The sequence below is a fragment of the Mus musculus genome, chromosome 13 (assembly GCF_000001635.26).
Source record: "Mus musculus strain C57BL/6J chromosome 13, GRCm38.p6 C57BL/6J".
In the NCBI taxonomy this organism is placed as follows: Eukaryota; Metazoa; Chordata; class Mammalia; order Rodentia; family Muridae; genus Mus; species Mus musculus.
The window spans coordinates 48,432,959-48,456,407 of record NC_000079.6 but is presented as its reverse complement, the minus strand read 5'-3'; the positions used below and the strand labels follow the sequence as shown (position 1 = coordinate 48,456,407).

Genomic DNA, 23,449 nt, shown 5'->3' with positions numbered 1-23,449 from the left:
ATTCTCTTTTTCTTCTTCATTCTTCCACTTACTCCAGATGGAGGGCAGTGTAAACCTTATATCATAAAACAAATGTCTATTGATTGATTAAACATTGACCCCCCCCCCCCAGCTCTGGGACTCCATCTGTGTGAGGTAGGGGCTTTTTCCAGAATTAATCCTTCAGCAACTCTGATTCAGGCTATTAATATACATCCTGAATTTTGGAAGCTGGACTGTCCACAACTGTTCAATGATGTGAACAAATTTATTTTCCAGACACCATCAAATGCAATGGTTAAAAGCTACTTGGAAGGTTTAGCTTAGATACAGACATCAGAATCTTATTTACTTCATTTCTTCAGGAGAACATGGGGCCTTCTCCTTTTGGGGGATTCTTCTTGCTCCACATTGAACAGGCTTTTCTTTGAGTAGAATTCACTGAGAAGGGATCCCCCGTGTAGTTAAAACAAGCACTGCTCACTAAAGATGCTTCTTATCTAGGCCGTCCTTTGGTCTGATGAGGAACACGTGCATCTTCCTCGGAAAGACCTGTGCTCATCTTGATTTTGTTCCATGGCAGCCGAAGCTTCTCTACAGATACTGACCCACCTTGTGATTTTAGAGTGTTAGACTTTCTGGTTTCACTCTTCTCAGCTCTCCCAAGGCCCCACCCTTTACAGGGCTTCTGATAACGGATCCAGCAACAGAACAGGCAGCGTAGTTTATCCCGCTTCTGCTACATAACATACTCAGTCTGGTTTTCATTCAACAGCTCCTCCTGAGCAGCTCCAGCGAGCAAGGCACTGCTCCAGAATGCAGAGAGACACGGGAACAGGAAGGTCACCTATTCCTTTTAGAATTAGTAGGGGAGAGAAACGGGGTACAGGTGGAAATAGACACAAGGCAGAAAACAGTGCTTGGGAAGAGGAGGGGTGGGAGGAGGGGGAAGGAAGAGGAGGAGGAGGGGGGAAGTTAAAACAGAGGAATGTTCAGACAATATGGTCACATGTTCTGAACACGTTATGAACACGTTATGCATAACCTAAGTTCCTCCTAGACATGATTCTTATTCTTTGCTATAAATCAGGACATTTAAAATATTGACATTAGATGTTCTGCCCTACCTTTTTCGTTCTCTTCCAAATTTAAAAGTAGTTTGACTTCCTAAAGTCTGAAGTCCCATTCCGTTTCTTATAAAGAATGAAATTACTTGACAAAAATTTAATAGGTGCTGACTAACTGTAGATTCCTAATAGGCCAGCGGCGAGGACTTCAGTATCCCCCTGAAGTAGATCAGTGTACACAGAGATGCGCCTCGTTGGGCAGTGTGATTTAGTAGGTCGGATAAAATATTAGGTGCTACTTCCAATTCTGTCCCTTGATTAGTCATTTAAATGCTCCACATCTTAGCTTTCCTAGCAATAAAATGCAGATAATAAGGTTTTAGACGCCATTATAGGAAATTAATGTTGGAGTATAACTTTAGAATGCTGATACTTCAGAAAACACCCTTGAAGCACTGCTCAGCTCTACTGTACAAGAAGAAGAGGTGTGCCTTCAAAGGAACACTGTGAAAACTCTACAACTATATTAAAATATTACGTGTGTATGCACACGTAAAATGTAGCTGGGCACGGTGTTGCATGCTTATAATCTCAGCACTCAGGAGGCCAAGGCAGTAGATTGCTATGAGTTTTGAGACCAGCCTGAGCTACAGAGTGAGTTTGAAGCCAGTCTGAACTATATAATGAGATCCTGTCTCAAACACACACACACACACACACACACACACACACACACACACACACAGAGAGAGAGAGAGAGAGAGAGAGAGAGAGAGAGACATACACATACACACACAACTTAGTCACTTGCTAACTACTTAATTCTATTATTAAATATTATGTTTGCTATATAAATATTATATATACTATATATAAAGCCATTTCTGTCTTTTTGGAGGCATTTTAATTTCCTAGAAAGAAAGCTAATATTGCTTTAAGTTTTCTTTCTTAGGAAGTTAATATTGCCTTAAGCTCTCTGGACAGCCCACTTCATATTGGCCCATGTCTCTGCAGGCTGCTAATGGCATGTGAACTCAAGACTTGCATGGAAGTCAGGGGCAGAGGATTTCTCCTGCATGAAAGCCCTGCAGACTGCATGATGAACAGATCTCACTCTGAAGGTGACCTGCTTTCTGCACAGCTGGGGACTCGTGAGACAGAATCAGCTCAGTAGCCTTCTGGCTCTGAAGTGCGTTTCCTGATATCTCCCCTCAACCCCCATCCCTCCCCCCCCATCCCCCAACACCAGCTCTCATTATTTTCTGGCCCAGCCTTATGGATTCACTCAAGCTGACAGTGAACAGAGGAAAAACTCCCTAGCAAATACCTGTAAGTTGTGGTCTATTAGGGATTCCAGTCAATGTGTCATTGACTGGCAAGAGTCTTCCCTTTAAGAAACAGATCTCATGACAGGCTACTTGGGAACTATGCAAATCTGGAAGACAGCATTGAATGGATACCTACCCAACTTCGGCATTTTCTCGAGACAATGCTGGCTGAAAGACAGTCTGTGTTGCCCCAGGCTTGGGCAGAGATGGCAGCTGCAATACACCCTGTGCTTTAAAGAGCACTGTCTGGTCCCTGGTGCCTGGGCTCCTCCATGTAGGACAGAACTTTGTGGAACTAAGAGAGGACAAGTCCATTCATAGCCACTAGCAGCTCTTTTCTTAGATTAGGCTAAGAACTCCGAGAACCTGAGGCTTCCTTGACACATGCCTTAAGCTTTCTTTCTTTTTTTTTAATCTGTCTTGCATGGACCTCTTCCCAGAATCCTGTCTTGTAGAGGTAGATGAGCCCATTGTAGATTAGTTACTGTCTTTACTGCTGAGACAAAATAGCATCAAGAAACAACTTAATGGAGAAAGGGTTTGTTTCAGCTTACAGTTCTAGGGGATACGGTCTGTCATGGCAAGTGAGTCATCATGAGCTGGAGGGGCTGAGGGGCTGGCCACATTGCATCTGCACTTCAGCAGCAGAAAGCAGTGAATACTGTTGCTTAGCTTCCCTCTGCCTTTTATTCTGTCCAGAACCCCAGCCAATGGGACGGTATTGCCCACAGTCAAGTGGGTCTTCCCGCCTAAACTAAGCTAATGCAGATAATCCTGCACACACCTTTCCAGAACCTCATCTCCTAAGTGATTCTAGATTGTCTCCTAGGTGATTCTAGATTCTTTCGAGTTGACAGTATTCATGATTCACACTGTATGTACATGTCGAGGAGCCTAAACATGGCGGCACCCCATTTACACCCACACCAGCGGTGGGTGAGGGTTCCTCCTCGCCCACATCCTCATCAGCATCCCTTTCATTTGCTGTTTGGTGACTGTTTTCGCTGCTCTTCCTAGTCCGTGGAATGCCAAACACCCATGTCATGTGTTCCCCACACAATGAGGCCACACATCCCCATAGGTAGCTTAGTGACTACTTTCAACCTTGAACTCCTACATCCTGGTGAACACTGGCCACCTCCAGTCTGAGTTGTCCCTGAGTATTCCACATGTTCATCTGGACTCATTGTCTTTTCTGTGTCCGAGTCTCTCCTCGGTTCCCTTCTTACATCGAATCAATTGCTAAGTCCTATAATGCAACTTCAGTCTTTTCTCAGATCTGTAGTGTATTTTCCATTCCCACAGACCTGCCTTTATTACCTTGTTAAACTAGGGTGGTACTTGCTGTTGAATCTCTCTATTTTCAATCTTGCTCCAATTTTATCCATTCTTACATTCCAAAAGAATAATTTATGGAAGGCATAAACCTCATCAAGCTATTCTTCTTCTTGAAAAAGAGTCATTGAAAATGACAGAGGAGCTGCCAAGTTTCTTAATACAGCACACAGCCCCTCTGGCAATGCTCAAAGTCAATGCTCAAAGTCATCTCTTCCTCTTCATCCCTCTCTGCAGCTTAGATGGAAGTTCTATCTCAGTAGCGCCTCTTTGTTATGCATCTCCTGCTCACAAACACACATGTGAGTGTTTGACATGGTAGGACGCCTTTCCTAATGTTCTCTCTGCCTCAAGTGCTTTCCCTAAATTCAGGCTTCAAACCATTTCTCCCAGCAATGTCACAACCTATTCTGTGGTCTTATTGTAACCTTTGAGCAATTCTTACCACTATGCTATTTCACTCTATTGAAAAGACCTAGTCCTGGACACGCTCCTCTCTCTGTGTGTTAACTCTACAGCTGGGTGTGTCTAACTAACTTGGTGTCCTCAGCGCCTCAGTGTGGAAGGCATTTCTTGTGTGCTTTGTGGCATCTTCCTAGTAGTTCTTAGCGTGCTGAGCAGTTCTAGGCCCTGTCAGTAGAAGGAAGTTATCCCTCTTCATTCTGCCTTATAGAATGACTGAATCTGGCACCAAGGGGCCCAGTCTTCTAACTGCAAAGATGCCAACATACTATGGAACTTAGGCTTGACCTACTAGTTAAATTATCTGGGAGGATCCAAACTCCCAGAATTCCCTTTGACAGATGGACTGATGATTGGCAAACTGAAAGGCTGCTGCTGACGTTGGGCTCCCTTAGGGACTGTGATAATGGAGAATAGGTGAGAAAACAAATGGAGTTTGCTTCCCATCCAGCATTTGGTAAAGGACACTGCTTTAGGGCTTTAGTACTATGAACAGGCAACATGACCAAGGCAGCTCTTATAAAGGACAACATTTCATTGGGGCTGGCTTACAGGTTTAGAGGTTCAGTCCATTATCATCAAGGTGGGAGCATGGCAGTATCCAGGCAGGCATGGTGCAGGAGGAGCTGAGAGTTCTACACCTTCATCTGAAGGCTGCTAGGAGAAAACTGGCTTCTAGGCAGCTAGGATGAGGGTCTTAAAGCCCATGGCCACAGTGATATAACTACTCCAACAAGGCCACACCACTCCAACAAGGCCACACCTACTCCATGAAGGCCACACCTACTCCAACAAGACCACACCCACTCTAACAAGGCCACACCTTCAAATAGTGCCACTCCCTGGGCCAAGCATATTCAAACCACCACAGACAGTGATCTTGAGAAGTACATTGGAAGCTCTTGTAGGAACTGATTTTTCAAGTAGCCTTGCCACATGGCTATTGGGATTCTTTCAGCATGGCATCAGAGTTTCCAGAGAGCAGAGGCAGAAGCTGTCTGTCTTCTCAAAGGCAACGTCTGGAATGGATGCAGGGTTGTCTGCACAGCATGCTATTGCTATTTAGCCATAAGCTTAATCTAGATGCTGTGGGAGAAATTACAAGAAGTTAAAGAGACAGGATACTGAGCCCGTAGTTGAGTGGGGATGCAGGAACATGAAGGGAAGGAGCTGGGGTGGGGTTCAGGACTTTGGATTTCACTCTAAGGACAAAAACTAAAAGCCAAACCCACATCACTTTCCCACCTTAGTTCTTACATTAACTATAGGAGAAGATTAGGGAAAGTTAGTCGTTAAGGGACACTGTCTTGAGTCCACAGAGCACACTGTCATGTAGTGGGTATTGCAGTTAGAGGACTGGGCCCCTTTGGCACCAGATTCAGTCATTCTGTAAGGCAGAATGAGGAGGGATAGCTTCCCTCCACTGACAGGGCCTAGAACTGCTCAGCACACCAATGACTCCTAGGAAGATGCCTCAAAGCACACAAGAAATGCCTTCCACACTGCGGTGCTGAGGACACCAAGCTAGTTAGACACGCCCAGCTGTGGAGCTAACACACATAGAGAGAGGTGTATCCAGGACTAGGTCTTTTCAATAGAATGCAATAGCATAGTGGTGAGAATTGCTCCAAGGCACAATGGAGGCCTCTCAGCCCCTGTTCCCAGTTAGTATTCCCTCCCTGACACGTGAGCCATCTTAGAAGTGGTTCTTCCCCCTCCAGAGGGGCCACCACCAGCTGACAGCATGTGATGCACGGATGCATGATCCCAATAAGCCACCAAAACTTCAAACCCGAGAGGAGACAAAAGAGTACCGCTGTCTTCAGCCACAGTTTGTGGGGCAGTTTTGCCTGCAAGATCTGCATCTGGTCCTTAGGCAGAAAGGTCTTTCCTTTCTTTCTGTCCTGACATGATGTGAATGCCGGTTTTTCTTGTCACCTCTTCCTAGAGCTGACCTTAAAACCCACCTCTCAGAGCTGACCTGGCATTTACTGTTTAACCTCAGATAAGTGACTCAGCCTCAAACCTCAGTTATCCATATGTTCCAAGTGAGGGCTCTAGATGGGATTAAATGAAATCATGCACACCTCACACATAGTAGGCACTTCATACTAAAACACACTGTGACTGTTTCCCAGCTTCAAAAATCCTTGTCTGGAATTGTCTGGCTTTCATGCTTCCCGGGGGGGGGGGTGTGGGTGGCCCCTAAAGCATTAGTCACTCCTGGACGAGGACAGCTAAGCGTCATCTATAGTGACGATCTTCAGACCCTCACGTGGCTCTGGGGCTGGAGATGATAATGGCTCTTATTAAGAGCCTCTGGTCTGCTGCAGTTATCATTCTACCATTAGAGCCCTGGTCATCTCCTTCTATTTGCACGGTTCTTATCCTACACTGAACAGAGGACTCAGGAAAGATAATGATCCTCATTTGTATCCGTTAGGGTCTCAACCTGCTCTGAAACACTCTTCATTAGTCTGCGGTGGGATTTGTTTCCATTACTCTGGTCCTTTCAGAACTATTTGTGTCTGCCTTTTTCTGGATAGTTCTCCTTGAAGATTTTTTTTTTTAACTGGGTGAGAAATATACTTTTTAAAAAATCTCTTCCTGGGCCATACATTTTATGTTTTATAATCTTGTATGCCACTACATGTGTGTATTAGTGTATGATGTATTATGTGTATATGTATATATGTGGTTTCAATGTATATTGATGTATGATGTATGTATGTATGTGTGGTTTATGTGTGTGTTAGTGTTTGATGTATGTATGTATGTATGTGTATGTGTGGTTTATGTGTGTGTTGGTATATGATGTATATATGTATGTGTATGTGTGGTTTATGTGTGTGTTGGTGTATGATGTATGTATGTATGTGTGGTTTATGTGTGTGTTGGTGTATGATGTATGTATGTATGTGTATGTGTGGTTTATGTGTGTGTATTGGTGTATGATGTATGTATGTATGTGTATGTATGGTTTATGTGTGTGTGTGTTGGTGTATGATGTATGTATGTATGTGTGGTTTATGTGTATGCTGGTGTATGATGTATGTATATGTGTGTGGCTTATGTGTGTGTTGGTGTATGATATGTGTATTCATGTGTGTGTGTGTGTGTGTGTGTGCAGGTACAGTCATTTGTGTCTCCCTCCCTCCATGTCTACCTCATTGTTTTTGAAACCACATCTTCAGTGAATTTGGAACTCATTAATTCTGCAGCAAGTCCCTGGGATCCACCTCTCTCTTCCCTTCACACCCGAGATTATACATGCCCAGCTATGTCCTCAGTTTTAAGTGGGCTCCGGGGATCTGAACCCAGCTTCTCCTGCTTGATCAGGAAGCACTCAGTAGGTATACTGAGCTGTTCCTTCCCACACAGGCCTGACCCAGAGGCCTTCTTCTCACAGTTGTGTGCAGACCTTCCAAGGCTTGGGCCTTTAAACAGCTCTTTTCTATGGAGGTGATTGCCCAGACAGCCATAGTGGGGCGTCAGAAATGCTTAATTGCAAAATGCCAGTTTTCCTTTCTTAGAGCAACCCGACAACTAACAATCAGGGGTGCGAGGTAGTTGCTAGGCTTGTGTGCAAGCTTGAAGAACAAGCCATCAACTCAGTATGTGAAAGAAACCAAACACACAGCTGCCTCTGAGCTGAGGCCTCGCTGCTAGAGAAAGAAGGGAATCGGCATGTTAATGGGATCTTGCCCAGGACAGGAAAGAGAAAGCCATCCTGGAACTTGGGCTGGATCCGCCTCCTGAAGTCTCCCCATCTCACAGGAAAGGCTCCGTGGTCCTGATGTTGCAAACGGCCCTAGAGAAGCATGGGAAGCCACCTGGGAAAAAAAAGCAGAGTCTCCTTCAAGGTGTCATCCTGAAAATGAGCAATGTTTGGGATTTCAGACAGCTCTGGCTCTCCCACGTGGTCTTCCCACAGTCACAAATGCAATTCTGCAAGTAACTGTTTTGGTAAATGAGTCACATTGTAGCAATCTCCATGAATCAGAGATAATTATATTTTTACTCCACCAGCACTGGTGAAGAAAACTCCCTCATTCTTCAATTAGTTCTTTTCACTCTGGTTTTTTTTTTTGGGGGGGGGGGTCTTTCATAGAACACTAACCTAGTTCCCGGATTCCTTTCCCACATCAGTTAACACCTTCTTGATCTTCCTGCCACCTCATGTTTTCTTATGGATTCTTTATCATTCTCCTCTTTCCATTCAAAGGAAGTCACGGTAGTGGATTAAATTAGGCTGGCCCAGAGGGGACAGAGATAACATTCTTCTGTAGCCAGGAGAGTTATTTATAAACCGTGACATTAGCCTTTCTTTCCTCAAAGACAAAGTTATTGTTCACATCTCATCTGTCTTATACTGACCTAAGATCTTTGGAAAGACCATGGAATTGAGGTGAAACTGCCACCATCATAGCCACTATTCTGAGCCCAGAAAGCATGTTGAGAGCTTTACATAGTCAGTTCCCCACAGGTCACAATGATCCCGTGAGTTAGCTATTATTGTCCCCATTTAACAGATGAGTAAATGAAGGCTTTAGAGTAGAAAATCCCTGCTTAGGTTCTATAGCTGTGCCAAAACCTCCTAGAGGTCTTTGCTTGAAACATCTATTATTTTATTTGAACTTTGCTTTCGGGGGCACTGACCTTGAACTCCATTTGTAGCTGAGGATGACCTTGAACTCCTGCCTCTACCTCCTGAATGCTAAGATTATAGGCACGCATCACCACATCCCATGGTTTCAACAGTCTGTTAACAGATTGCCTCCATTGTGATTGTTCTTAGTCTGTTTGGGTATCTGTAATGAATTAGTTTGTAAATAGCCTGCAGTGATTATTCCTTCATTCATAGAAAATGGAAAGTCCACATTGGAGGTACCAGAGACTCCTGATGGTGCTGAGGGTTGACTGTGTCCACTTCCAAGACGTTGCTTTATCCTGATGACTTCAGATAAGCAGAAGGGCAAAAGGGGGCACATGCTATACAGAGAGCTTCATTTACACAGTTCCTGTTCCTCTTCATCAGACTGGAGCCCCAAGACCAGTTCTTTCCCAAAGACCTCACACTCATACTGTGGCGTGTGTGTGTGTGTGTGTGTGTGTGTGTGTGTGTGTGTGTGTGGTTAAGTTTTGGAGGGCCACAAAGAGTCAAAGCATAGTATTGTTCTTATCTGGTACAATGGTATATCTTTCTGCTCTGACCCTGAAGTAGTGGACCAGAATTATCAGACCCACACTTTGGGGTCATCAGAATGACACCGCTGGAGGCAATTGGCTCTTTAATTCTTATCGTTTGGAAATGGGCAGGAGCTAAGGCAGGACCAGGCTCTCCAGCTTCTATTTCTTTATAAAGGCTTCCTTTTGTAGGCTATGCCTAGGCTTTTGGAAAATGGGGACGCATTTTAGTTTGTCTTTAGAACCTTCATGATTTGTTTGTTTGTTTATTGTTTATGTGTGAGCACACAGGCAGAGGTCAGAGGACAGCTTGCTGGAGTCGGGTTTTCTCCTTCCAACATTGGGTCCCAGGGATCAAACTCAGGCCATCAGGTTTGGTGACAAGTTCCTCTTTCTTTTCTTGCCAGCCTCTCTTTGGAGCATTTATTTAGTTGGGAACGTCGGCCCCTGAAATGGTGCTCCCCACGTTCCATGTAAGTCTTCCCTGCCCAGTTAGACATACCATGAGGTGTGTTTCCATGGGGATTCAAAATCCAGTCAAGTCGACATTGAAGATGACCTATCCCATGGGGTTGATCTACCCACGCTTCTGAGCTTCCGTTATTTATTTATTTATTTATTTATTTTACTGTAAATCAGCGCGAGTAGAGTCAAGTGCTCAGGGAGATTCTAGTTAGACCAGCACTGGGTCCTCACCCTTCTCCTGGTGCTTCTGACAGGTCAGGTGTTGCTACCAGGGCTGCTTGGGAGAGCAGAAAGACATCCTGGAGACTGTTGCAAGAGCTTCACCTACTCTCAAGACTTCAATCAACCCCCTGACTAGCTTGGAGGTGGACTGTGGAAAGCTGAAAACCCAGCCCCTGGCCAGTCACTCAGACCTCAAGAAATAGCTGCCATGGAGAAAAAAAAATGTCTGCCGGCTCCTCAGTCACTTTCCAAGGTGACACTAACCCAGGGCATCTGCACAGCAGCTCCTTCATCAGGTTGTCACCCCTTCCCTTGGAACTGGCGAGCTGGAGGATGGAGGTGGCCGCGCAACTTTCCAGGGAATTTGTTCAGGGACTTTCATGTCACTGGTCTCTGTGAGAAACCAGAAATGGTTTTCCCATTTCATTCATAGATAAAATGGGAAGTGAGCAGCCAGATGAGCAATCTGGGGGTTGTTCATTTTGTCCCGATAGGACTCTATCCTCACACCTCTTCCGGTATCCCGCAGAATCCCAGGAGTGGTCTTCCTCACCAGCACCCGCCACCTGGGAATCGGTGAGGTATGCGTTCTCTGCCTCAGTGGCCCAGATGTACTGAATCAGAGTGGGCCATGGTCGGTTCATGCTTGTCCATAGCATGAGATGAGAAGGAGAGATGGCATTGCTGTGTGTGGCTTACGCACATATGTTGGCTGGCTGCTTGTCACCAGCACATCGTCCAACCTGTAAGTGCAAACAGCAAGCGGGGCTCCTACCCTACCAGACAGAGGCGGGGAAGTGGCTGACTCAGTGCTTGTTATGGGTACCATCCATCCATGACCAACTGTCCTAGGTAAGAAGGGGATGTTGGTCTTCCCATCTACTGAAGGAAGTGCCAGGATACACTAAGCTTCCCCTCTTTAGACTCTTCATTAGTGTTGTGTGTCACACTATCAGAAGCTCTCGGGCTCCGATGGATATGAAGAAAAGGTGAACTTAGGGTTATTACCCTCAAACCAAAGGGAAGGAAGCTGGGCGTGGGGCCACATCCTATGATCCCAGCATCTGGGAGGTGGAGGTGGAAGGTGAGGAGTTGAGGGCCATCTTTGGCTACATATCAAGTTTGAGGTGAGGCCATCCTGGGCTACTTGAAATCCTATCTCAAGGGGGATAAAAAGAAGAGGAAAAGAAAAATACCCTCTTTCCACAAAGTGATACTGTTGCTCAGTGCCACCAAGTAAATACAAAATTAGGAGTGTGGGACAAGGTGCTGCTGGCAGGGCTGCTTTTTACTGAAGTGCTCTCTCTGCCACTCAGCAGATGGCTATCTTCTTGGTGTGGCCTCTCGTGGTGGTCTCCCGTACCTGTGTTTGCTTTCGATGAATCAGGGCCCACTCTATTGGCTTCACTTTAACCAGACCACATGTCTAACAAGAAGGGTTGGTTCTGAGGGTGAATCTGTAGCATGCCCGCTTTCTGGCTTCAGCATCCTTTAACAGCTCCTGGCTGGGAGATACATCTGGGACATCTGCTTGCATCTTGAGAAGGTGCTGTCCCAGGGTGCATGGATGCCTTCCAATCCCCACCCCTGCTATGAAAGCAACTATCAGGTTGGAGTGAGGTCATTCTAATAGCTAGCTTCATTTTAAACTGACGACCTCTGCTTGGATGCCCTTCAGTCAGAGGCACAAGGGCTTGGGACTCCAAGATCTTTCTTTCTTCTTCCTTTCTTTTCTTACTGTGGACAATCCACAGCAGAGTTGAATTTAGCCATTTCATGCAAACCTCCCAGAGACTGCTGGGTAAAGGAAAGCATTTCTTTCTTGCTCTTAACCTTCTTCTTACCTTCGCTTTTTGCGATTGAGAAGGAGTGTGTGTGTGTGTGTGTGTGTGTATGTGTGTGTGTGTGTGTGTGTGTGTGAAGAGGACAGGACAGACAGTGAATCGGGAAGAAAGAAAGTGCAGCCAAGGCAGGCTTTTGTGGTTGTTGTTGTTTAATGTTTAGAAAACTAAAGAAGGGGAAATCAATTACAGGGCCTACCTGAATTTTATTTCCTCACCCCAAACCAAATTACTCAGCAAACTTATCGCTTGCTAGTGCAGGCTTTGGTATTAAAGAAAACAATCAGGCAGGCAGGATTAATCTCCGGCAGCTGCCTTATCTGTAGCTTGCACCTTTGTTATTTTCTGATGAGCGTCTCCCTTTTCGCCGCCACGTTGTACCATACCTCACTGGCTCCTTTCATTTTATCATCAGGCAAGCGCGGAGGACCTTTCAGTTTATTAAAAAAACCTTTATTTGTGAAGAACAAAGAGGGGGGAAAAGGCAAACAATGAGGTCAGACAATCTCCTTTCTGCCAGAGTCACTCACCTGTTATTTAGAGTGTTATCGGTTAGGGGGGAAACTTGCATCCTGGAAAATGAGGCGCTGACAGGCTCCTCAGGGCGCATGGGCATGGGTGTGTGCACACACACACACTCACACACTCACAGACACATGTGTACACCTACACACACGTAAGCTTGCACACACAGAAATACACACACAGTCACACACACACACACATACACACACAGAGAAACACACACTCCCACATGCATACAGTACAGACACATAAGCATGCACACACACACAGACACACACACAGACGCAGACACACACACACATATACACACACAGTCACAGACACAAGTGCACACACACAGATACACACACAGATACACACACAGACATACACACAGACACACAGATACAGGTACACACACACAGTCACAGACACAAGTGCACACATACACACACGTAAGTTTGCACACACACAGATACACACACAGACATACACACAGACACACACAGAGAAACACACACACATGTACACAGACACACACATACACGTACAGACACGTAAGCATGCACAAACACACACAGACACAGACACACACACATGTACATGCACACACACTCACATACACACATTCACAGACCCATGTGTACACGTACACACACGTGAGCTTGCACACACACAGACACACACAGAGAAATACATTCACACACACATGTACACACAAACACTCATAGACACAGGCGTACACGTACAGACACATAAGCATGTACACAGGTACACAGACACACACAGACACACAGACAGACACACACACACACACACACACACGCCCCCTCATGTCTGACTGATTGCATATCAACCTCCATAAAAGGCCCTAGACTAACAAGGCTGTGGTGTTTGTCCGTTTTTAAGCTTCTAAAAAGCCTGCACAGCAATTTCACCCCTCTAACTCTTTGGAACCATAAGCCCCAAATGAACTTTTCCCCATAAGTTTCCTTGGTCATGGTTGGGTTTAATCTGGCTCACAATTTATTCCAGTCCACCGTGGCAGGCAAGGCATGGCGGCTGTGGTGTGAGCAGCTGGTCACAGTCAGGAGGCAGAGAGAGGTAAAGGCTGGTGCTCAGCTCAGTACCTCAGTTCTCTTCAGTCCAGAGCCTCATCCCCCGGGAGGTAACGGACAGCATATGATAGCCCGTAAGAAGGTAGACTTCCTTCCTCAGTTAAGACAATATCCTCATTACACGCACCCGGTGCTATGTCTCCTAGGTGATTTTAAATCCTAGGAGATTTAGTTGATGAAATTAACCAGCATTCATTTAACTGTCACCACTGTATTTGCCCCTGACGGGCAGGGTGACTGAGCAAGTCACTTAAACCCCTCTGAGGGTTAGAGAGCATGGGCTGTCAGTGCTCTCAGGCTGTGAGGTGTGTACACTCACCTGTTGCTCCGCACCATGATGCGGATCAGAGCAGTGTGAGGCTCAGGTGAGCCTACTGCTCTTACCCTCTGGCAGGTGTGTTTGTTTTCCTTCTGCTCAGAAGACCACACATGTGGCTATGGCCTTTTTGGGTCAGAAGCCCAGACATGGGTGAACTGGGTCAGCAGGTCAGGCTTTCTCTAGGCTGTTGCCAAAGTACCACTAAACTTGGAAACTCCCCCTAAAGCCCAGCCTTCTCTTTCAGCTCTTCGGAGGACAAGCAATGGTCTCAACTCCCAGAGGCTGCCTGTACTTCCTAATCATGGGTGAGTTAGGGGCATACCTTTTATTTAGGGTGGTAGGACCATATGTTCTGTCACCTCACCTTTCTTTTGTCCCCCAGAGGGTCCTGTGACTAGGCTGACCAAGGCTGAGCTCCCTCTTGCCTGAGGGTGATATTTCTCGTGTTCATAGGTCTCCTCAGGGTAGGGCCCAGCATATGTATAGACATGGCCATGAGGAGGCCAGGACCTTGGGCCACCTGAGAGCTGTACCTGAGAGCTATGAGAGAGAGTTATCTCTGTCATACAAATGCTTCCATTTCTTCTGTTTCATCACCCCTCTCTGGGCCCTATGGTTCCCTAAAATCAGTCTTTGGATTTTTCTTGGGGTTGGGGGTGAGAAGAAAGTTCATCGGAGACTGGAAGCCTTGTTGACTTCACAGGAGAAATGAGGAATGACTATCATGGTTTGGAAAGACTCTGAGGGTATCATAGCCCTGTGGGGAGAATCTAATCCTGTGGGGATAGCATTGGTTGTATGTAGGAAGACTATCAATCAGTAGAGGTAGCTAGGAATGGGGTTGGGTGGGGAGGACCCAGCCAAAATGCTGGCCGTTTGCTTCTCTGTATTTGACAAGGTTTACTTACTCGGTGACCTTGAACTCCACTGCCTTCTCTAGTTTTCTTTCCCCCCTCCCCCAGCCCCAATTTCCTGCGTAAATGATCTCAATTTAGAAACCCAAATCGGGCCTTCTGGTTTTTGACCTTGCTTCCTGTTAATTAGCTTCAATTTCTTCCCAGATCCTAATCTCTGAGGTCCCAACCTCATTGCTAACCTGAAGCCCAGTTTCTGAATTTTTCCCTTGTTAATATCTGATTCTATCTTTGAGTCTGGGCTGGACCTTGACTTGGCTGTCATATGACTTGGCTGTCATATGACTTGCTTTGGCAACACAACAGCTCCACCCCTTTTCTCAACAAGATCTGGGTCACCCGTGTGTCCCTCTTCTTGGGCACCCTGGGCTCTGGTGTATACCTCACCTTCCCATCTTGTCCTTAGAGGTTCTGGGGTCTTAGATGCGAGTTTGAAGAGGCTTGGCCAGGGGCCAGCTTCTCAGCCTGACACGTCTCTGTAAACTATGGTGAACTCAGCTGCATCTAAGCTAAGATCAGGAGTTGCATCCTCTCTGGGGAGAGCTGTGCTGGCCTTACCTCCAGGACAGGGCTTGGGATCTAATGGCAAAGGTCTTTTCCATCCTTGTCACAGTCAGCTGCTATTTTGATCACATAGACACACAGATACAGAGACACACACACACAATCAAACCTACAGCGAGACTTTACTTCATATTCATTAGGATGGCTATTGTTTAATGTGTATGAAAAAGTCATACTATGATTTATTAGTTTGTGTACTAACTTGAAAAAGAAATGGTGCTGGGGGTGGGGAGGGGGGAACAGGGGTACATAAGCCTGACATCCAGAGTTTGATTTCTGGAAGCTACATAAGAGACAGAATTGGCTCTGAGGTGTTGTCCATGACCAAAGCATGTGTCTAGGCATTCACGACCCCTGCATACATCATTTACACTGATAACAAAGAAAACCCAATGGAGTAGTTGTTGATAATACTTCTGAAAAAAGTTCTGGTGGTAGATGGAGGACCAGTGCCGAGGAGCCCTCGAGCATAGCTAGTTCCAGAGTGACATGGAACAGCCCAGTTGAAAGCAGTGCTTGTAGCTCCTCAAAATGTAAACTGTGGGATCAGCTTAGAAGCATGGCAGTTCTACTGAAGGCATATACGGTGTCAAAAAGAATGGAAATCAGGAGCTCAAAGAGGTAGTAGCTATGATCAGAGCAGAGATGCCCACGATACTCCAAGGGTGAAAGCACCCAGATGACCCTTGACCCTGATCAGAAGAAGACAGAGCAGATATAATGGAAACCCAATGGATTCAGTCACAAAAGGGTGGGAGTCCTGAGACCTGTTATAAACTGGTCAAACCTTGAGGACATCATGTTAGGTAAAGAAAGCTAGAAACAGGTATATGTGAAATTCCATTTATATGAGATATACAATCAGCCCATGAAAATAGGAAATAGAATCGGTTGTAGGGGTGGAGGATAGGAAATGGTGTTTGTTAGACGGATATGGAGCTTCTGCAGTGGTCTGGGTAAGTGGCTCTCCAAAGAGTCACCTGTTGGGGAGCTGGTTCTCAGCTTATGGTGCTATCAGGAGGTGGCAGAATCTTTGAGAGGTGGAGTTTAATGGGAGGAAGTTAAGTCACTGTGTGTGTTCAAATATGTGGCCTTGAAGGAGATACATAAATTTTAGTGACTTTAGTCCTTTTCTCTTTTGTCTTTCTGTCCTCAGGTATGAACTCATACTGTGATATGTTGCCTCCCTCACAGGCTCCCGAGCACTGTGTCCAACTAGTCACCACCTCTAAAACTGAGCCCACAGGAACCTTACCTCTTTATACATTGATTACCTCATTCGGCTTTGTCATAGTAATGGAAAGCTAACTTTTGCTTAGGAATGAAAATATTCTGGAGATGAAGTTGTGATGATTATGTGACATTGTTGAAAATTGTTGGGGCTGGAGAGATGGCTCATCAGTTAAGAGCACTGACTGCTCTTCTGAAGGTCCTGAGTTTAAATCCCAGCAACCACACGGTGGCTCACAACCATCTGTAATGAGATCTGATGCCCTCTTCTGGGGTGTCTGAAGACAGCTACAGTGTACATATAACAAATAAATAAATCCTTTTTTTAAAAAAAGAAAATTGTTTAGTGCTGCCGAACCTTATACTCAAAATGGTAGAAATGGTAAATTTCATATTACATATATATCCCACAAACTAACCAAGATATAGGTGTGTTTATGTGTGTTCTTTGAAAGATTATAATGCATGGATTATAGAGCATATTACAAGTTTAAGAGCTTGTGTGTGTGTGTGTGTGTGTGAGAGAGAGAGGGGGGGGGCAGGGTCTCCCTACTCCCTACGTAGCCTAGGCTGGCTTTGGATTTAGACTCTCCTGCCTCAGCTTCCTGTGGGCTGAGGTTGCATGCAAGTGTGCGCCATCATGCCTGGTTCAGAGACGCAGAAATGTTTTCATGGAAATGGTGTGGTTTTAGCTCAAGACACCCTGAGAACATGGGAAAAACCAGTGGGAGAATGCCACGGTGTGTGAGTTCCTTCCAGCTCTTTCCAGCTAGATGGCAGGAGGCGACAGCTGTATTTATCCCACACTTAATAATTAAACACAGAAGCAGCAGTTCAAATGGAAGCATCCTGCTCTGGGTTTGTACAGCCAACTATTTGAAGATGGTAAAAATTGTTTTCTTCTTCAAGAATCACATAACCTGTTCTTCCACTGTGGAGCATGTTTAAATCTATCTCTCTCTCTCTCTCTCTCTCTCTCTCTCTCTCTCTCTCTCTCTCTCTGTATATACATATATATAAAAGTGGCACAGAGCCAAGCATTGTGGTATGTGCCTAAAGTCCCTGTGCTCAGGACAATTCAAGGTAAGGGTTATAGGAAAGCCTGTGTCAAAACAACAACAACAACAACAACAACAACAACAGCAACAACACAAAAAAATGAGACCATATGGGATATAACATAAACATAGCTCATTCAGTCAGAGGAGGACTTGAGTGCTGAGCTGGGAGGACCAGAGAGGTTTTGGGCATGTGTATAGCCAGTGTTAATGATTCTTTTAGCAAGTAGTTTAACTCTGGGCGGCTGGGGTGGGTGAGGTGAAGGTGCTTCGGTTCTCTCTTGTACCAAGCAAGAGAGTTTACACTGGAATCACTCTTGCATTACATGGGTGGAATCACTCACACATTACATGTGTACCCACGAGCATTTGCTTTGGGCAAGGGATACCGTTGAGGTCACCATGTGTCCATCAGAAAAACAGGACGTTCTGGGCATGGCTCCTGGGAGCAACCAGCCCAACAGAGGTGGCTCTGAAGCTGAGGAGTTTGTACCTAAGGACTCAGCCAGCCAGGGTTTGAAAACATTTTGTAGAATTAGTGCACCTGTGCTGAACATGTATAGATGCCTCGTTGATTTTTATCCCTAGAACACTACAGTACAGTTGTTTACATGGCATTTATGTTGTATTAGGGGTGACCACCCATCTAGAATGTATGGGAGGATGCATGTGAGTTCCCTGCAAACGCTTCATGATTTCCTAGAGAGGACTTGAACATCTGACAGTTTTGGTACCCAGGCCCTGTGCTCAGGTTTAGGTCACACACTTTATTCTCAAGACCCTTCATTGGGCTCTGGTGTCTTATCTATTTTCATTGTGTTTACAAGTGTTGGGTCTTCCCTTTCTAGCAAGCTCTGCATTTCCCTGGCTTGGCATATTGTTTCATCGCTCCAGTGGGCTCTAAGTCCCAGAGGTATGAATCCCAGCCACATGTAAATATACCACGTCTTTAGTGCTGTGATGAACACCATGACCACAAGCAACTTGGGGAGTACAAGGTTTATTTAAGCAAAAGGTTTATTTAAGTGAAAGATTTATTTGGGGGTCAAAGTTCATCACTAAGGGAACTTGAGGGAGGAACCTGGAGAGAGGAAGTGAAGCAAGGGCTGTGGCTTATTCCTTGTGGCGTGCTCAGTCCATCATACCATCCAGGACCACCTACCTAGGGATGGTACCATCCACCATAGGCTGCCCCCCCCCATCCATAGTTAATCAAGAAGATGCCCCACAGATTGCCTATAGGCAATGTTATGGAAGCATTTTCTCAGCTGAGGTTCCTTTCCCTGGACGATTTTATCTTGTGACAAGTTGACAAAAACAAAACAAAGCAACAAACAAACACCCAACCAGGACACTCTCCAGCACAGGTGTTCTCAGAATCTCAGAATGGTTTATTTTCCTAAATTCTGAAAGTAATACGGCAGAAAGCCGGGGGAACAGGATCGCAATCACATCTGTAGGAAGGTTGTTGGCTCTAATCCAGGAGAAGGGATGAGGACTGACCTGAAGGAGGGAGAGGGGACAGCAAAGAAGCGGGCCAGTGACACCTGGCCGGAACCAGCCGGAGCTGTGGCTCAGAATCCTGTAAGCTACCTGATGGGTACTCAACAGGTATCTGTTGGCCACACCCACCCGTGGCAGTTTGTGGGAGCATCCAGGCTGGCGGGCGGGGCCCTGCTACAGGGAGCGTAGAGGCAGGTGGCATGTAGAAGCCCAGGCAGGTGGTGGGTGTAGGAAAAGTACAAGATCTGGCTGGGTGGAGTGAAGCACAGGAAACCAGGAATGGGTGACATGTGTCAATACGGGCCAAATTAGCTCCCCGGAGGTGCAGCAGACAGGAAACTGTCAGGGGTGGAGCCAGGTTTGATTCCCTCCTGGACCTGGTACAGTGAGGCAAGGGACCGGGCTTGGGAGAATAAATGTGGGGTGGATCCTTAGGGCAGAGCCCCAGAAAGGAGGGAGCTGATAAGGACCGGGTACAGGGTGGGGGACTGACTGGGAAGAAAAGGCAGAGGCAAGACTTAAACAGGGCTTCGTGTTGATCCAGCTCTTGCCTCATTCAGTAAACACCAACTGTGCACCTTTTATTTGACAGCCACACAGCTGGAAGGGGGGGAAGGGTGGGAACGAGGAAGGGCAGACAGGATCAAGGCGCTCTGGCAACAGGGGCATCTGACAGTCATGTAGATAGATTAAGAGTTTAGCTGTACGTCCTGTTATAGATGTACCATGGATTGTGAGAAGCAGGGTTAGAGGGTGACCAGGGAAGGACCGGTTGACAGGGTAGCTCTGTGCCACTGCAGGGGGGATGGCAGTGTGCGGAATGACCAGAGCGCGTGCCCAGATGCCACTGAGGAATAGACAGGAGGCAAAGAAAGGAACAGGGCACAGCGGCCCCGGGTGGAAGGTGGTATCAGAAAAGGAAACAAAGTTCAAGTCTTGTAGAAGCTGCGAGTATAACAGAAGGCTGAGATTTCATCTTGTATAGTTTTATGCATGTCTTTGTGCACAGACGTGCTTGGCGTGTGTCTGGCTGCATACGTGTGTTCTTCAGTTGTTATCCATCTTGTGTTTTAAAACAGGGTCTCTCATTGGTTTGCCAAGTAGGCTAGGCTGGATGGCCAGTGAGCCCCAGGGTTCTGCCTGCTCCTGCTTCCCCATGGGGTGCTGGGATTGCAAGCACACCCCATAATGCATAGCTTTTTAGTTGTTTCTGAGGCTTAAACCCAGATCTTCCTGCTTGCACGACCAGACCAGCTCTTTACTGACAGAGCTCTTTCTCCCCCACCCCCATTCATTTATTTTTATATGCACTTGTATAGCTAATCATTGATTCATGACCTAATAGAATATTTAAATTAAATTCAGTTTCTTTATATAGTAATGTGAAAATCACTCTTAGGCTGGGGGTATATGCTAAGAGGTAGATTCTTGCCTCCCATGCTCCTGACCTTGGGTTTATCCCCAACACAGAAAGGAAGGTAGTTAGTGTGGTGTGTATGTATGTGTGTGTGTGTGTGTGTGGGGGGGTTCTGCTCTGCCCTCTGTTTGTGTGTATGTGTGTGGTGTGTGTATGTATGTGTGTGTAGGTTTGTTAGCTGCAACTGTTTCTTATTAAAACAGTGAACAAAAACGTACAGAAATATATGCATTCCATCCTAATTTATTTACTGCATGTGTGCATGCGCACCTGTGTATGGAGGTCAGAAGACAACTTGTGGGTGTCGATTCTCTCTTTCTACCATGTGGGTCTGAAGAACCAAATTTAGGTCATCAGGTTTGATGGTTTACCTGCTCAACCATCTCACTTACTTACGTATTTTATTTTTTATGCCACAAAACATCTCCAGCTCTTCCTCTGCCAACGGGCCCCCACGTCACACCCTCATGAACACATCTCTTGATCTCATGGTATAAAAGCACCCATAACTCTGAGAAGCTAACATCTGATATGTGGGCACACCACTGGAGGAAACGTCAGCTCACCAGCCACAGTTCAGTCAAGTCTTGACTAACTGCAGGGGGTCTAGATTTCAAGTGAAGACTTTGCCTGGATACTCATAGTAAAACCAGTGATGACCAGGTCCTGGGCTTGCCAAGATTGACATGATGAGAGAAACAGGTATCTGGGTGGCAGGGCTGGATTTTGGGCAGAACTGAATAAGGGAATAGGGTGTGTAAGCCTGGGGGTGGGACTGACTTCCTTGGGGTTGGGGCTAAATGTGACAGCTGGCCAGTGGATGACTCTAGGTCTGCTTACAATACCCAGGGCTTGTAGATGGTCCCCCTACCTCTGGTGAATTTTATTATAAGAACAGTGAGAAGCCCTGGTGATCTTAGGGAAAAGGCTCATCTGTTGTGCTAAGAGCTGTGGAGGATCACAATTTGGTTTCCAGAAATTGCAAGTCTGGGATGGAGGCCACCATGGGCAGGAATGGATCTTCCTGGCACGTTCCTATGTTCTCCACATATACCCTCATGGTAGAAAGGGGCAGGATGTGCCGTTATGGTTATTATTTTACCTTATAAAGACATCAACCACATCATGGCAGTCCTGTCCCCATGATCTAATCTAAGGCCACATCTCCAAATTTTGTCACATTGAACATCAATCAGATGTCCACACATGAATTCTGCAGTAGTGGTGGTGGTGGGTGACAGACATTTAGTCCACATGGGTGGTGACTAGGCAATTCAGCGCCCTCTGTGAATAGTGCTTGTACATCGTGTGTATGTGCGTGCATGCACACATGCATGTGTGCACTAAGGCTCTGAAATACTAAGGCACTTAGATTTTTATGACAACCCCCCCTTTACAAGGACAGCAGAGCATGTCTGGAGCCTGCATTCTGGACAGGACTAGCTGTGAGGACTAGTAGCAGTCAGCTCATTATAGAGTGACTGAAAGACATTTAGTCTGTGTCGAATTTGCTCCTGCAGTACCTGAGAATGGCAAAGGATGGAGGGAGAGGAAGGAAAGGACGGTTAAAAGCTCAAGGTGACTATGTATCCCAGTGTTTAAGTGACATCCGTCTTAACAGATGGCCGGAACGGTTTCAAATTTCAGGTCAGTATGTGTGCAGAGGTGGGATGAGCAGTATCTCTCAGACACACAGACACAGACACACAGACACAGACACAGACACACAGACACAGGCAGACACACACACACATAGACACACGCAGACACACACACACACATAGACACACATACTGACACACAGACACAGACACAGACACACAGACACAGACACACAGACACACACACACAAGACACAGGCAGACACACACACACATAGACACACGCAGACACACACACACATAGACACACATACTGACACAAAGACACAGACACACACACATGATACACACACAGACAGACACACAAGACAGACACACAGACTTACACAGAGATACACACAGACACACACACAGACACACACACACAGACACACACACCAGACAAGTGTATGTATCTTATGGCTTAATGGGTTTTCATACGATAGGTAGCCTGGGTCAGCAGCACCCAGCACAGAGGAGAGAATGGTCTTAGTCTCTTTCATAGCCCCTTCTGGCCCTGTCCTCTCTCTCTCTCTTCCCTGGCACCCTAGCTTCTGACAACCTGGATTAGCCTTGCCTGTCTGTGTACTTAAAATAAGCTGAACCACTGGGGCCTGCCTTAAAGCTGACTGCAAAAGCTGATTTCAAGTGTTTCCCAAAACAAGACACTTGAGGAGAGGGGACAGAGTTCAGTAAAAACAAACTCCTTCCTGAAATCTATATAGTTATAAACAAATATGGCTGCTGCAGGCCCCTTGTTCCAGAGTCTTTAAATATCTTTTCCATTTTTATGTGTGCGTGTATGGAATGCATGTTTGGAGTACACGTTTTGCCTGCATATACATGCACACACAGGCATGCGGAGGCCTGAGGTTGGCCTTAGGGATCATCCTTGATTGCTATCACCCTTATTCATTGAGGCAGGGTGTTTCAATCAAACCCAGAGCTCACCTATGTGACTAGTCACACTTCCCAGCTTATTCCAGGGATCTCTTGTCTCCTTCAGAAGCTGGAATGAGGGGCAGGTTGCCCAACCGAGTTTAGTGGGTAGAGATCTGAATTTAAAGTGCTTTAACCACTGTGCCATCTCTGAGGCTCTAACTGGCTAGGCAGGTCCCCTAGGATGTTACTGTCTTGCCACATTTCACACTTTGACTCTTGCAAAGCAAAACAGAAGGAGATTAAAGAGAAAGCAGCTGATTTTTCATATCGCTTGTTCTTAGTTTAGATTCACAATATTTTGAAGTGGAAATTTTTGTTTTTATCAATGAGGAGGGTCTAGGGAGGAGGCTCGGT

General features: G+C 46.0%; 1 long non-coding RNA gene across 1 annotated transcript; it reads left to right on the top strand.

Moving 5' to 3' along the window:
• Window positions 1–9,735: 9,735 nt before the first annotated feature.
• Gm40940 lies at window positions 9,736–16,743 on the top strand. The gene is made up of 4 exons (XR_873370.2): window positions 9,736–9,831; window positions 10,078–10,626; window positions 14,072–14,132; window positions 16,462–16,743. It is a non-coding gene; the product is annotated as a predicted gene, 40940 (long non-coding RNA).
• The last annotated feature ends 6,706 nt before the right edge of the window (window positions 16,744–23,449 follow it).